This window comes from Periplaneta americana, chromosome 14 (assembly GCF_040183065.1).
Source record: "Periplaneta americana isolate PAMFEO1 chromosome 14, P.americana_PAMFEO1_priV1, whole genome shotgun sequence".
NCBI lineage: Eukaryota > Metazoa > Arthropoda > Insecta > Blattodea > Blattidae > Periplaneta > Periplaneta americana.
In genome coordinates this window covers 130,090,029-130,106,533 of record NC_091130.1, presented here as the reverse complement: position 1 = coordinate 130,106,533, position 16,505 = coordinate 130,090,029, and the positions used below count along the sequence as shown (strand labels likewise).

Sequence of the window (16,505 nt, the reverse complement as noted above, 5' to 3'; positions counted from 1 at the left end):
ACTTATCACATAGGAGTTATTGCAGGAATAACGACGATATTCTATCACCGACTGAGCCGGCGTACTCAGCTCAAAATGTACAGACAGGATAAGAAATTATGCTGTATTGGAAATACTAGGTGAAGAAAGAATGATGTTGAAACCGATCACAAAGAGAAAAAGGAATTGGTTGGGTCATTGGTTGAAAAGAAATTGACTATTGAAGGATGCGCTGGAAGGAATGGTTATGAAATTATGGTTTATTTAACGACGCTCCCAACTGCAGAGGTTATATCAGCGTCGCTGGTGTGCCGGAATTTTGTCCCGCAGGAGTTCTTTTACATGCCAGTAAATCTACTGACATCAGCCTGCCGCATTTAAACACACTTAAATGCCATCGACCTGGGCCAAGGAATGGTGAACGAGAGAAGAGTTCGGGGCAGAAGAAAATATCAGAAATGACAGTCGACATTAAGTTATATGGAAAAAAATATGAATCTACAAATCTGACTTTCAGGTAGTAGCTCCCTGTAAAGCAGGTTTGAATAATTTCAAGGAAAAATTGTTCCGTTGCCGGGTATCGATCCCGGGACCCTTCGCTTAGCGCACGAACGCTCTACCGACTGAGCTACCCCAGGAACAAAAATTGTGACTGTGTCGTGTATAATTCCTGGGGTAGCTCAGTCGGTAGAGCGTTCGCGCACTAAGCGAAGGGTCCCGGGATCGATACCCGGCTCCGGAACAATTTTTCCTTGAAATTATTCAAATCTGCTTTACAGGAAGCTACTACCTGAAAGCCAGATTTGTATAATCCATTCGTTACTGGAGGTACTTTAACAGAAAGCCACAAATTAAGTCACACAGTATTGTGTGCACTCATAGTTGAGTTCTGGCGTCTTGTCAGCTCATTTGAGTTGTGTGGATATAAAAGGAAAAATTGTGACTGTGTCGTGTCGTGTCGTGTCGTGTCAGTCGGTAGAGCGTTCGCGCGCTAAGCGAAGGGTCCCGGGATCGATACTCGGCTCCGGAACAATTTTTCCTTGAGATTATTCAAATTATGTTTCGTTTAACGACGCTCGCAACTACAGAGTTTTATATCAGCGTCGCTGGTGTGCCGGAATTTTTCCCCAGAGTAAGTCCACTGACGTGAGCCTGTCGCACACTTGAATGTCATCGATCTGGGCCGGGATCGAACTCGCAACCTCGAGCATAGAAGGCCAGCGCTATACCAACTACGCTACCGAGGCCGACAATATAATATATGGATCATATGCGGAGAAAAAGATGAAGGTAGAAAATAGGGAAGATTGGAGAATGCTGGGTTTGCAGTGAATGTCCTGCCCTTGAGTAGAAAACTACAGTATGAAAGAATGCCAAATTAATATTTCATGAATTTGCCGTACAATGAAGTGCTCATTACGAATTTGTAATACAGACAAAAGTAAATATTTCAGTTTACCTAACAGAACACTCAATTCCAGCGGTATTCTCAGAGACAGAGAGAGAGACTGCTGACAATAACATTTACATACGTACGTAGCATTGTACACTCTCTCGCTCGTACACTACTAATGCCCGAAGTAAAATAGAAACCAGAGTTCATTCTGCATACCAGTGACATTTACTACAGCAACTTTAATCTAGAATTCAATTATGTAAGCAATGACACGCTTCGTCTACTGACCTTATTTTACAATCTTTTTATAGATTAAAAGTTCGATATTTCTCTTTACTATACTTTACTTAAACACGGTTCCTGAATATCGGGCTTGCATGTTGAACTACTTTTAATGAAGTTGAAAGAGACCTATCACTTAAAGGACTCTGTTGCGAAGGTTAAGTATTGTTACACAGCACGACAAATCCAGCTTATAATGTGGACAATCGTTCAGAGAATATCTTCTGACAGCATATGGAAACCAAAAGAGTATGGCCGTAAATTCTATCTAGATCACATATGTTTTATTTATCTTTGTAATGTCCTGTTGATGACTCGAGAGAAGTAATGGCATTGCTCGCTTTACACCACAGTGGTGTAATCTGAGATTTATGACAGAGCAAATGCTCTAAAAAAGAAGTACACAAAGAGTGGATCTTAATTTATATTTAATCAAGAATATTCGTCCATTCAATTCTTTCCATTTATTCAGTCAATTCCTTCATTCACACATTTAATGCTTTTCAATGAATGCATCCATCCCATTTCACTCATCCATCCTATACATTCCATCCACTATCTGTCCATTCTATTCTATCCATTCCACTCCATCCATTCCATTCACTTCATTCACTCCATCCGTTCCATTCAATCCATCCTTCATTCATTCCATTCCATTCCATTCCATTAATTTCATTCCATTCCATTCTACTCATTTCATTCCATTCCACTCATTTCATTCCACCCATTTCATCACATCCCATTCACGTTCCAATCATTCCATTCATCAATTCCATTGCATCCATTTCATTCCATTCATTTAATTCCATTCATTTCATTACCATTCACCAATTAATTCCATTCCATTCAATCCATTTCATTCCATTCCATTCATTCCATCTCATTCATTCCACTCCATTCCATTCATTCCATCTCATTCATTTCCATCAATTCAATTCCATCCCATCCTCTCAATTCAATTCATTTACATTCCATCCTCTCTATTCAATTCATTTACATTCCATCCTCTCTATTCAATTCATTTACATTCCATCCTCTCTATTCAATTACATTCCATTCCATCCTCTCTATTCAATTACATTCCATTCCATCCTCTCTATTCAATTACATTCCATTCCATTCCATCCTCTCTATTCAATTACATTCCATTCCATTCCATCCTCTCTATTCAATTACATTCCATTCCATCCCCTCTATTCAATTACATTCCATTCCATCCCCTCTATTCAATTACATTCCATCCTCTCTATTCAATCTCTATTCCATTACATTCCATCCCCTCTATTCAATTACATTCCATCCCCTCTATTCAATTACATTCCATTCCATCCTCTCTATTCAATTACATTCCATTCCATCCTCTCTATTCAATTACATTCCATTCCATCCTCTCAATTCAATTACATTCCATTCCATCCTCTCAATTCAATTACATTCCATCCTCTCAATTCAATTAAATTCCATCCTCTCTATTCAATTACATTCCATCCTCTCTATTTAATTACATTCCATCCCCTCTATTCAATTACATTCCATCCCCTCTATTCAATTACATTCCATCCCCTCTATTCAATTACATTCCATTCCATCCTCTCTATTCAATTACATTCCATTCCATCCTCTCTATTCAATTACATTCCATCCTCTCAATTCAATTACATTCCATCCTCTCAATTCAATTACATTCCATCCTCTCAATTCAATTACATTCCATCCTCTCAATTCAATTACATTCCATCCTCTCAATTCAATTACATTCCATCCTCTCAATTCAATTACATTCCATCCTCTCAATTCAATTACATTCCATCCTCTCTGTTCAATTACATTCCATTCCATCCCCTCTATTCAATTACATTCCATCCTCTCTATTCAATTAAATTCCATCCTCTCTATTCAATTAAATTCCATCCTCTTTATTCAATTACATTCCATCCTCTCAATTTTAATTACATTCCATCCTCTCTATTCAATTACATTCCATCCTCTCTATTCAATTACATTCCATCCTCTCTATTCAATTACATTCCATCCCTTCTATTCAATTACATTCCATCCCCTCTATTCAATTACATTCCATCCCCTCTATTCAATTACATTCCATTTCATCCTCTCTATTCAATTACATTCCATCCTCTCAATTCAATTACATTCCATCCTCTCAATTCAATTACATTCCATCCTCTCAATTCAATTACATTCCATCCTCTCAATTCAATTACATTCCATCCTCTCAATTCAATTACATTCCATCCTCTCAATTCAATTCAATTACATTCCATCCTCTCAATTCAATTACATTCCATCCTCTCAATTCAATTAAATTCCATCCTCTCTGTTCAATTACATTCCATCCTCTCTATTCAATTAAATTCCATCCTCTCTATTCAATTACATTCCATCCTCTCTATTCAATTACATTCCATCCTCTCTATTCAATTACATTCCATCCTCTCTATTCAATTACATTCCATCCTCTCAATTTTAATTACTTTCCATCCTCTCAATTCAATTACTTTCCATCCTCTCTATTCAATTACATTCCATCCTCTCAATTTTAATTACTTTCCATCCTCTCAATTCAATTACTTTCCATCCTCTCAATTCAATTACTTTCCATCCTCTCAATTCAATTACTTTCCATCCTCTCAATTCAATTCCATTCCATACTCTCAATTCAATCCCATTTCATCCCCCCAATTCAATTCCATTGAATAAATTCCATTCCATTCATTCAATTCCATTCAATTGAATTCAATTTCATTCATTCACTTCATGTCCAGCAGTTCGTCTCGTTTCAAACTCTATTTAATTATTTGATAAGGTGTATAAACGGAACGACGGAAATCCGACAGAGAAAAGTGTCCAACAGGCTTGGAGCTGACATAAATACTTCCTCTCAATCTCAAATTTGTGTGCAAGGACGCGGCATCTGTGTCTCATTTACCTTTCCGTTCGTTTCTTTATTCATTCATTCATTCATTTCAATTATTCATTCATTGATTCATTGGGTGTATTTGGTTTATTGAGGTTAAAATCTGATAGAATATCATAAATCATAACTGGGAATGCCTTCTATATATTCATCGATGACTATATCAAAATAGTAGGTATAATTTTCAATAGCAGATTAATTTATGTCAAATTCCTCGGAACCAAGGTTCCACTGTCAAAGTTTTAATGTTATTTAACGATGATGCAGCAACTACGAGTTTAAGCAGAATAATTGGTATTGATGACAGCAGAATGATATCTGGTGACATGAATCGGAAGATTTGAAATAGGATTACTTTACATTGCCGTCGTAGCTGGGGAAAGCTTTGAAAAACCCAACTAGATAACCAGTCCAAGCGGTATTCGAACCTACGCCCGAGCACAACCTCGATTCACTCGTTACCCCTTGACTACGCCGGTAGCACTAGAGTAAAATAACGTAGGTACTGTAAATAAATACAGAATTGTGATAAACAGTACGAATTAATTACACAGCCCATCACATCCGCATGTCTTGTTTGCCTACCCCTAATGTATAACATGTTAACCGTAACGTACACGGTCATTAAACCATAGAGCCTTAGAGGCATATGTGAACCATGGCAGTGGGGTTGCAATCGCGCCTAGGGCTTGCACGTTTGTCAGATGTCTATATGCTGTCTCAGCTGGATGGTAGTCCCTATTATAACATAGCAAGGGAGCCCCGTTTAAAGTTTTAGGGCAGTATTCATAGATATTCTTAGCGCTGGCTTCCGGTGGATGATCAGTGAACTAACGTTTTTCGTATTCATAAACCAGTGTTATCGATATGATATGATATGATATATGATATGATATGATATGATATGATATGATATATGATATGATATGATATGATATGATATGATATGATATGATATGATATGATATGATATATATGATATGATATATGAATCCTGTACAAGTAACCAGTCGATAGCAGGGGCTAGTTTAGCACGCTTGTAGCACCCTCAAAAACCTGAAATAATAGACCGATGATGGTGAAGTACAACATATTACAAAAGTGACGCCATGCAATAAGGCAAACTGTGCTAATTTCGTGACAGGGCAAATTTCATGACAGGGCAAATTTCGTGATTCTTCTTCTGAATTTACTACGAAATTATACCAGCGACAATGTAATTCTGATGGTATAGTATGAATGGTAGTAGATTTTAACATAGATTTAGTTCGCCGTCTGCATAACCCCAGTAATGTTGTACGGATGCCAAGTTTGGTCTCTGACAGAGCAACAGAAAAACCTGCTTCGTGTGTGCCAGAGGAAAATGGAAAGAAAAGTCCTCCAGCTGAGACTGCAAGACAGGATAAGAAACACCGACATCCGAATAAGAAGCGGTATGCAGGATGCAGTGAGGCTGGTGCTACGTCTCAAATGGAAATGGGGCGGACACGTGAGTAGGATGGACTGCAGCAGGTGGACATATGCCTCGACTATGTGGGACCCACGCATTGGGAAAAGAAGCAGAAGACGTCCAAGGAGAAGGTGGTCGGATGCTTTCTGGCGAGAGACTGGGGTGCAGTGGACGAGAACAGAGAGGGACAGGCAGGCATGGAAAAGACTGAAAGAAATTACCAACACTATGTAAACTGTGTATAGTTTTGTATTGTTTACACATAGTTCTTTTTGTGTGTATTAGTTTGGATAGTTTGAGTCCGTGTTTAGTTGGTATAGTTCATGTGTTTAGTTAGTATAATTTTTGTGTTTAATTCTATGGTTTGTGTGTGTGTAGATTAGAAAGATTGAGTCTTTAGCCTCTATACTATATGTGTGCAATTTGTATAGCTCTTCTATGTTAAGACTATAATTTGTGTGTTCAATTTTTATAGGTTTTTGTGTCTTCAGTTTGTGTGTAACTTTCTCCATTCTCCTGTAACTTCATCCCGCTTAGCCCCAAATATTTTCCTAAGCACCTTATTCTCAAACACCCTTAATCTATGTTCCTCTCTCAGAGTGAGAGTCCAAGTTTCACAACCATACAGAACAACCGATAATATAACTGTTTTATAAATTCTAACTTTCAGATTTTTGGACAGCAGACTGGTTCATAAGAGCTTCTCAACCAAATAATAACACGCATTTCCCATATTTATTCTGCGTTTAATTTCCTCCCGAGTGTCATTTATATTGGTTACTGTTGCTTCAAGAGATTTGAATTTTTCCACCTCTTCGAAGGATAAATCTCCAATTTTTATATTTCCATTTCGTACAATATTCTGGTCACGAGACATAACCATATACTTTGTCTTTTCGGGATTTACTTCCAAACCGATCGCTTTACTTGCTTCAAGTAAAATTTCCATGTTTTCCCTAATCGTTTGTGTATTTTCTCCTAACATATTCACGTCATCCGCATAGACAAGAAGCTGACGTAACCCGTTCAATTCCAAACCCTGTCTGTTATCCTGAACTTTCCTAATGGCATATTCTAAAGCGAAGTTAAAAAGTAAAGGTGATAGTGCATCTCCCTGCTTTAGCCCACAGGAACTTAAAATCCAGACGTTTGAGATGGGCAGGGCATGTAGCACGTATGGGCGAATCCAGAAATGCATATAGAGTGTTAGTTGGGAGACCTGAGGGAAAAAGACCTTTAGGGAGGCCGAGACGTAGATGGGAGGATAATATTAAAATGGATTTGAGGGAGGTGGGGTATGATGATAGAGACTGGATTAATCTTGCACAGGATAGGGACCGCTGGCGGGCTTATGTGAGGGCGGCAATGAACCTTCGGGTTCCTTAAAAGCCATTTGTAAGTAATTAAGTAAGTAAATTTGTGTGTGAGTTAAGACCGTATAATTGTAAAATTTGTTGTGTGTCTAGTGTGGACAGTTGTGTGTCCAGACTATAATTTGTGTGTTCAGTTTGTATAGTCTTTTTGTGAGTGTTTAGTTTGTATAATTTATATGTTTAGTCTGTATAGTTTTTCGTGTTTTGCTTATATAGTTTGTTTATGTGTTTAGTTTGTAAGTAGTCTATAGTGTAAGCTCTCTTGGACTGGCTCCTCATGTGTAGTAGACTTCCAACTCACCCTACACTCCTGTAGGAAGCCGTTGCCCTTATGTGATTTCAGGCTTTTCATATTTGTTCATATTTGCTGTAGGCGCTGTCTCAGCGAGATTGAAACTCTTCCCCATATCCTTGGCTTCTGCCCCTATAGTGAGGCCCTTCGCAACATCCGTCACCATGCTGTCCGTTCTATGCTGGCCGAGGCACTGAAGGAAGTAGGGTTTACGGTCCATCAAGAGGTGCAGGGACTAGCCACACAAGTGTTCGGCGAATTGATATCATTGCCATTAAGAACAACTCTGCATACATTCTCGATCCCACCATCAGATTTGAGACACATGCAGATCAACCGCATGAGGTGGACAGTGAAAAGAAACGGATCTATGAACCAACAATCCCGTTCTATAAAGATAAATATAGCCTGTCCCACATTGATGTAATAGGTCTGATGGTGGGAGCACGAGGTATCATACCCTCCTTCTTTGCCAACAAATGTAAAAACCTGGGGCTAACACACAGCATTGTGAAGGAAATAGCCATTAGTGCCCTCAAAGGATCGGTTCAGATATTGAGAAATAATTTCTATGGGAGTGATAATGGAAATTTTAAGTTATCTTAATCGATGGCTGTTGATTGGTTTAGATATCAATGCCAATAAATCCGTACTATTATTTTTCTCGCGGTATATGGCATTCATATCATTCTAACCTATCTGATGATATTTTTTTCCTCTCTTAACTGTAAATGAGCACAAACGCTACTTAGGTGTAAATTTTTCTGACATTTTGTATATTCGATCCCCTCATCGTTTCAAATGCATATCATTTTCCCTTTTAGGTGTGTTTCCAAATTATATGAAGAGTTCGCGGGAAAAACGATGAGTTTCACAGTTTTCTTAAGGTTGATTTATTTTATTGGGTTATTTTACGACGCTGTATCAACATCTCAGGTCATTTAGCGTCTGAATGAAATGAAGGTGATAATGCCGGTGAAATGAGTCCGGGGTCCAGCACCGAAAGTTACCCAGCATTTGATCGTATTGGGTTGAGGGAAAACCCCGGAAAAAACCTCAACCAGGTAACTTGCCCCAACCGGGAATCGAACCCGGACCACCTGATTTCGCGGCCAGACGTGCTGACCGTTACTCCACAGGTGTGGACCTTAAGGTTGATGTCATTATCTAATTCAATGGATCACTGAGAAATTTAATATTGTTCTTATGAAAAATGGTAAAAAGGAGAATTATCACCACGAATACAGTAATCCTTTCCTTTATTTTCTATAGAAACAGCACTACATCTTGCAGTTATAGACTCAATTAGATCATTATCTAATCCTTAACAGAAATGTGACATTCATCGTTTTTCCCGCGAACTCTTCATATGTAATACGCTTTGTCAAATCTGGCAACCTTTTCATAAGGGAAGCTAACTTTCTTCTTCTTCTAAGCTTTCATAGCTACACGAGAAATCTACCGATATAATTTTAATATTAAAATTTTGAAGAATGTATACATACCGAAAGAGCTCTCAGAGAATGCGTATTCAATTTTTTGCGAGATCGTAATCATTTTTATCGATCGGTTTGCTGTCATTGAAATATATCACCAATCGACAGCTAAACTGTCTGATTACAGGTGGAAATAATGAATTGTGAGATTCATTGCGGCTGTATGTACAGATTATTCTTAGTTAAGCTGTGTTGGCTTCCTGACAACGTTTCGTTTTCAAGCCGTGTGATAAATATCCTCCACTAAGCAAATATTTCGGTATGTTTTGCAGACTAGCAATTAAATATAAATATACCTGATATACGGTTGTCAATCAACATCTTAGTTGCGAGGAAATAGGACGATTACATGTTTATTAATAACTAGCTGTACCCGTGCGCTCCGCTGCACCCGTTAGAAATAAATATAAAGTAATTACATAATTAAAATAGGACATTTGATCCAGGGAACATTCGTGTTTGATAGAAGGATAAATCGTTTATTATGTTACTTAATTTAAATTGCATCCAAATAATTAAAATGCGATCATTTTGGTCCAGAGACCACTCATTTGGTGCAATGACAATTCCTTTAACATGTTTCTAACTTTTATTACATGCAACCATAGTTTAATGAACATTGACATCATTTAGATTTAATGTGTATACTTTATTTTACTTGTTATAGGTTTCCATTGAATTATGGTAATAACTTAATTTTAACCCTTGTTTTCTACGTATTCAGTAAATGGCGTTTGGCCCACTATGGTTCTGAACCCTTCAAATAACTTAAATTATATTATATAATATTACATTACATATATTATATTATATTACATTATATTATATCAGAAGTTACTGTAATAACATTATACCCATAGCATTATGTCCATGTAGAGAAACTACACTTTCCAACGGTGAAATAATAATTAATTATACAAATCGGTTAATTTAGCTTCCGATATTACTTCATACAAACACAAACATTCTGTGTAGGCTATCTTTCATAGCTTTCGATTGTTGCTGTCCAAGGCCCCTTATAGACGAAGTCATTTGTTTTTTATTTCATTATACGGCCTTAGATGGCAGTCATTTTAATTTTAAAACTCATTTATCTCATTAAATATCAGTCCTATCAAACTTTGTCAAGGAATAAAACTTATCGAAAATGATTTTTAAAGAAACTTTTGTTATGTAACGTTTTTCACAAAAATCAATAATAAGGGAGATATTTCGATTTATTTAATTCAAGCCCCCTTATAACCTCCCCCCCTTTTAAATAAAATATTTTGAATGCCATATAGCCTAAAACCTAAGTTACAACGAACATAATTTATATTCCAATTTTCATCGAAATCCGTTCATCCATTATCGCGTGAAAATGTAACAAACATACAGACAGACATACAAACAAAAATTTCAAAAAAGCGATTTTCGGTTTCAGGGTGGTTAATTATATATGTTAGGACCAATTATTTTTGGAAAATCGAAAATTACCAGAAAAATTTCGGCTACAGATTTATTATTAGTATAGATGACAAAAATTCTCCAATCTCCGGATTTGGTACTTTACGTAGCCATATCTTAATGGTTGGATGTTAACTCTAAGTTTAGGAAACCTGTTTAATTTCTCACACACTAACAACCCCCGCACAGGATCGAATACTTCTCCTTTGGTTCTTTTCCCTTAGTGGCCTTAATACGTGTTCGGCTTACATAAATATTGACATATATTTTAAGTCAACATTCATCACACAAGGAGCACGCTCAATTGGGTGACTTGGCGGTCGGGACTGCTACAGTATATGCACTATTAGAAAGCCCAGTGCGTAGAACTGAGAGACCCGGGTTCGATTTTCGGCGCCGGAAAGAATTTTTCTCCGTCAATAACAGCAAATGGCACTCATCTATCCAAATCTAATCTAATCTATTCTATCTATCCAAATCTAATCTAATCTATCCAAATCTATCCTAATCTAATCCAATCTATCCTAATCTAATCCAATCTATCCTAATCTAATCCAATCTATCCTAATCTAATCCAATCTATCCTAATCTAATCCAATCTATCCTAATCTAATCCAATCTATCCTAATCTAATCCAATCTATCCAATCTAATCCAATCTATCCAATCTAATCCAATCTATCCAATCTAATCCAATCTATCCAATCTAATCCAATCTATCCAATCTAATCCAATCTATCCAATCTAATCCAATCTATCCAATCTAATCCAATCTATCCTAATCGAATCCAATCTATCCTAATCTAATCCAATCTATCCAATCTATCCAATCTAATCCAATCCAATCTAATCCAATCCAATCCAATCTATCCAATCTATCCGATCTATCCAATCCATCCAATCCAATCCATCCAATCCCATCCATCTATCCATCCATCCATTTATTTACCTATTCATTCATTCATTCATTTATATGCTAGTCAAAAACAGTTTGCCAATAAAAGTCCAGCACAGTAAAACAAATAAAAAATACCTGTATACAATTAAACAAAAGTGTTTACAGATTATTTATTTATCACTGATTACAATGAGTGGCATAATAAACAATAGAAGAACAAAATTTTACAGTGGTTAATTAATACAAAAATAAAACTATTATAAATTCTAATCAGTGATATATCATGTACAAATACAACAAAAACTGAGAGAGTATTTAAAGACATGTACAGATTATATGAAAGAATATGAAGTTGCCATGAAGAAATAAGTAGAAACATTGAATGGATCAAAATCACAACCATGCACGTTAGAATCATTAGTGCATCTGAAGATAGAGAGAGAGATGTTGACTGTCTAATATATAAATAATAACAAAATATTAAAATAATAACAATAATTTATGAGCGAACTGTGTATTTTTACAACAGAAGTTGCTTTCAGAAACTGAGATCTCTCAAGTTACCGTCTTTTTCACGAAATAGCTATCAGAGTAATAACTGTATTTCAAACTCAGCTTCATAGCAGAAAATGTTTGTCTTCAGTAAGTGTGCTAGCGGATGGCAAAACGGTAGAGTAAGCTAGAACATAATTAGGAAACCGCTCAACTATGAAATTACACCCTCAAAAGATTGATACCCCGGGAATCGAAACCCAGACTTTTGGGAATATAGAGCAGACTTGCTATAGTATTCAGTTTCGCCACTCTGAAGTGTTTCTGCTGGTTGATATTAAGGGGGTGAGAGGGGAGATAGCGGTCAGATTACTGCGTCACTAGCACGGTAGGAGCCGCCAATTAGTAGCTGGCAAGTGGTGGTACGATAATACACATTTATCAGTTTGCAGGGACTATAATGTATGTGGACGTCGCACGCAGAAAAAATTGAAAATGGGTCGAAAATGCTGAAAGTAATGTTTAGGGTTGGCAAGATAGACCAGTGGGCAACATAAAATATGGGTTATATGTTTTAATTTAGTTGTATGTATGGCGAGCTCGTCGTTAGTTCGTATGAAACGAGACGGGTGTGATCTAATCGAGAAAATGTTCAGAACACTAGCATTTGTCAAGCAAATTAAGCCTTCAGCGCAAGTATAAATTTTATTGTTAATGACTTATGGAATAAAATACAAAGATATCTTACATACAATATTATTCTTCATGTTACTAACTTAAACTATCTCTTCGTATCAGTAATAACAATCTCAGGCAATAGTGATGGGTCATCATCGGCTTCTTACAAGGGAAGGGTTTCGGCTCGAACAGGAATTTTTGGTTAAAAATTTGTACATAGGCTTACCTCACAAAGGTGATGAAGACCGTAAAAGCATTCATTTGTGTAACTCTCAATTTGGTTCGTATTGGTCAATACACTTCTTTAAAAATGTACATGAGGATTCTCTATAAAATGCATGAAACAACATGGAGCAGAGCAATAAGGACAACACGCAGATGCAACACCTGAACATTCTTCTGAACCACACTCCAGTGCTCAAAAATCAAATGCCACCTGAATTACATTTTTGAATTCTGAGACTTGTTCAGGAATCATGTAGCCAGCTGACTGCCAGGAATACTGAAGCATAGGGCGGTATACTGGAGCAGACAACTGGTTATGAATAATAGAGTGCAATTTCATTATAAAGACTCGATTTCCCAAGTTACGTTCAGGATTCTCAGCAAGAGTCCTTATGTAATCTGTTATCCTCAGAGCATATATTTTGTATTCTTTAAGGAAATATATTCAGAGGCGGGAAATATTTAGTTTTTTTTAAGGTGGAATGATCATACATTCTATGTCCTAGCCTGGGAATAGTTCATTTATTAAGGTTGTGCCCTTGTGCGCATTCAATGACTCACACAACAGTGTGCATTTTTGATTAGCTGCAATATTTTCAGACAGAACGTTGGAGAAAAATGTTCTTAAATGGGTTTTAGACATTTTACCACTCGCACTAGCTTCTAGGCTAGGTTTTAGGCTTACGGGTAAGGTGTCCCATCCCCTTAACTTATGCAGTGCTCTAACAGAAAAAGCACACATTATACAAACGAATGCTTTTGGGAGCTTTACAGAGATGTAAAGATGGGCCTGTATACAAATTTTGGATACGAAATACCTGTTCGAGCCGAAAACCTTTCCTTGTTAGTACTGTAGACTGCAAACATTTGCCTAGCATCATGCTTAATTGTACAATTATTGAATACAGCAAAACAGTAAAAAATCTTGGAATCTTTATGGATAATGATCTTAACTGGAATACTCAAGTTACCCATACATGCAAGAAAATATTGTCGCTGCTCCACCCTTTGAAGCACGTACAACACTTTCCACCACTTGCATTAAAATAATCTTATACAGACACTCGTGATGCCCCATTTCGATTACTGTGATTCCTTGTTAACAAACTTAAGTACTAACTTAAAAGAGAGATTGCAACGTGTCCATAACGTAGGTATAAGATTCGTCTGTAATATTCGGAAATTTGACCATGTAACAGCGTCTCTTGAGTTGCTCTCGTGGGCTCGTCTAAAGGAATGAAGAATCGTACATGCTTTCATTTATTTACAAAACTTTACATAACTCATCTCCACATTACTTGTCTTCCCGATTTCAGTTCCTCACTACTTCACGAAATCAGCATCAATCTCTCCTTTCTATTCCTCGTCACTATACCCATCCTCCTATACTGTATCATTGCCTCGCCTCTGGAATTCGTTACCTAGTGACGTCAGGGATTGCCGGACACTGTCACAGTTTAAAAGTAAGTTAGAAAAGTATGTTTTATCTCACGAAATCTGTTTCTGAGAAGTTGCTAGATTTATACCGAAGTTTTTATCTTTAGTATTCTGGCAATAATTTCCTTTTGCTAGATTAACCATTTCTCTTGTCTTTGTGCCAGGATACTAGAACAGCTTTTTGTCCCTTAATTAATAACAATAATTTTATTCTGAGTGACATTATTTTGTGTCTGTATTTGTTGTATATGTTTTCACTTTCTGTTTGTTCTTTTTGTTTTGCATCATTTAATATGTTAGACTTATTTTTATTATTTTCAATTTGTATTTGTATGTTAAGTTTTTTTTTATGTCATATTCATTCTGTAACTCGTTACTGCTAGATTAATTGCATAGATGTATAATTTTTCTTGTAGTTGGATTGTATTTCTGGTGGTGTGGAAGAGAAGGCCTGATGGCCTTAACTCCACCAGAAAAAAATATATAAATAAATAATTAAAAGTAATAGATTTTTATTAGACGGCAAGTCAATGATTGTTTAAAATAACAAAATTGGTAATATATTTATGCTCGACCATGCAGAAACGTAGTAATTATACACCTGTAGCAGACCTTTAATGCATGTTATTAAAGTACACCTACTCATTAAAGGTCAGGTCTTTCAGCCCATGACGACTCAGGTTACAACTGTTCAGCCAATGACAGGTCAGCTTTCTACCGTTATAAAACCGCAAGTATCGATTATTCTCGGATATGCAATCGAAAGAGAATTAGCGAAAAGTCACGGAGGCTGGAAATCCAATACTGTCGCAGAAGGTTATGTTTTAATTGTAAATAATATTCAAATAAATTCAATTTGTCATCTCGTTTTTCAATGTCTAATTTAATTTCAATGTTATCTCTGTAGGTTCTTATGGCCTAGCAAAGTCAATGTGGATATCTGTTCCTCGGAAAAAATCAATGCTTTCGCGTCTGCGCACATCTCACAACATACGGAACATTGCTGAAGGTCAGATACAATTAAAATTAATAATATCAAGTTAGAAATATGGTAGAGCATAAAAAGTCGTATGAAACTCGCCTATAATGGTAATTAAGAAGCTCGTATGAAAATTATGAAACTCGCTTGCGCTCGTTTCATAAATATCCATACTCACTTCTTAATTACCTTCATTATAGGCTCGTTGCATAATGTACTATTAAGATATTACTAGGGCCCGGGTTTTATGTAATATTAATGTGGGAAATATATACATAAATATGTAGCCTAAATTAGGTATATATATATATATATATATATATATATATATATATATACTGTATATACAAGGGGTAATCAATTCAGGACTGCTCTGAATGTAGGAAACGAACAAGACATAAGAAACAAAGAAATTATCTAGAATGAGAAACGCCTGGAATTTATACTACGTGCATCATTGGAAAGGCAGAGAAGAAGACTAGCTATAAGGCTTATGTGGAGAGATTGCAGGGAAGAGCGCAATAGGTCCTAGACATGTTTGCACAAAATCACATGTAGAAGCTTAGTTCTTAAAGACGATCTGACGTTGTTTGATAGACTGACTCAACAGACATGAAAGCAATTATCTTCAATGTTATGCGTCTATACATCACATATTCATTTTGTGTGAGGTCTCGCCCACCTCATTGAATATTACACGACTACTATGAAGTAGCCAATATGTATTATTACTATTTAATGAGAAAAATTCGTACCGGCACCGGGAATCGAACCCAGGACCTCTCAGCTCTGTGCGCTGAGCGTTCTTTCCAACTGAGCTATGCCGGGACACGATCCACGGCGCCGGCCGAACCCCTCGCGTAATGCTTTTACGGCCTTAGTATCTGCATTTGAGACGATACAAGTCATTATATATGCAGGAGCGCATATTTAAATGACTTCATGGCCATATTCAACATCAGTTTGTGACAAAATGGATATGTGATGTATTAACTGTTAGCAGTTGTCACAAACTGATGTTGAATATGGCCATAAAGTAATTTAAATATGCGCTCCTGCATATAGCCTATGACTTATATCGTCTCAAATGCAGGTAGTAAGGCCGTAAAAGCATTACGAGAGGGGTTCGGCCGGCGCCGTGGATCGTG

General features: G+C 36.7%; 1 non-coding gene across 1 annotated transcript; it reads left to right on the top strand.

The window, feature by feature from the left end:
• Window positions 1–647: 647 nt before the first annotated feature.
• Window positions 648–721, top strand: TRNAS-ACU (transfer RNA serine (anticodon ACU)). The gene has a single exon. It is a non-coding gene; the product is annotated as a tRNA-Ser (tRNA).
• Window positions 722–16,505: the final 15,784 nt, after the last annotated feature.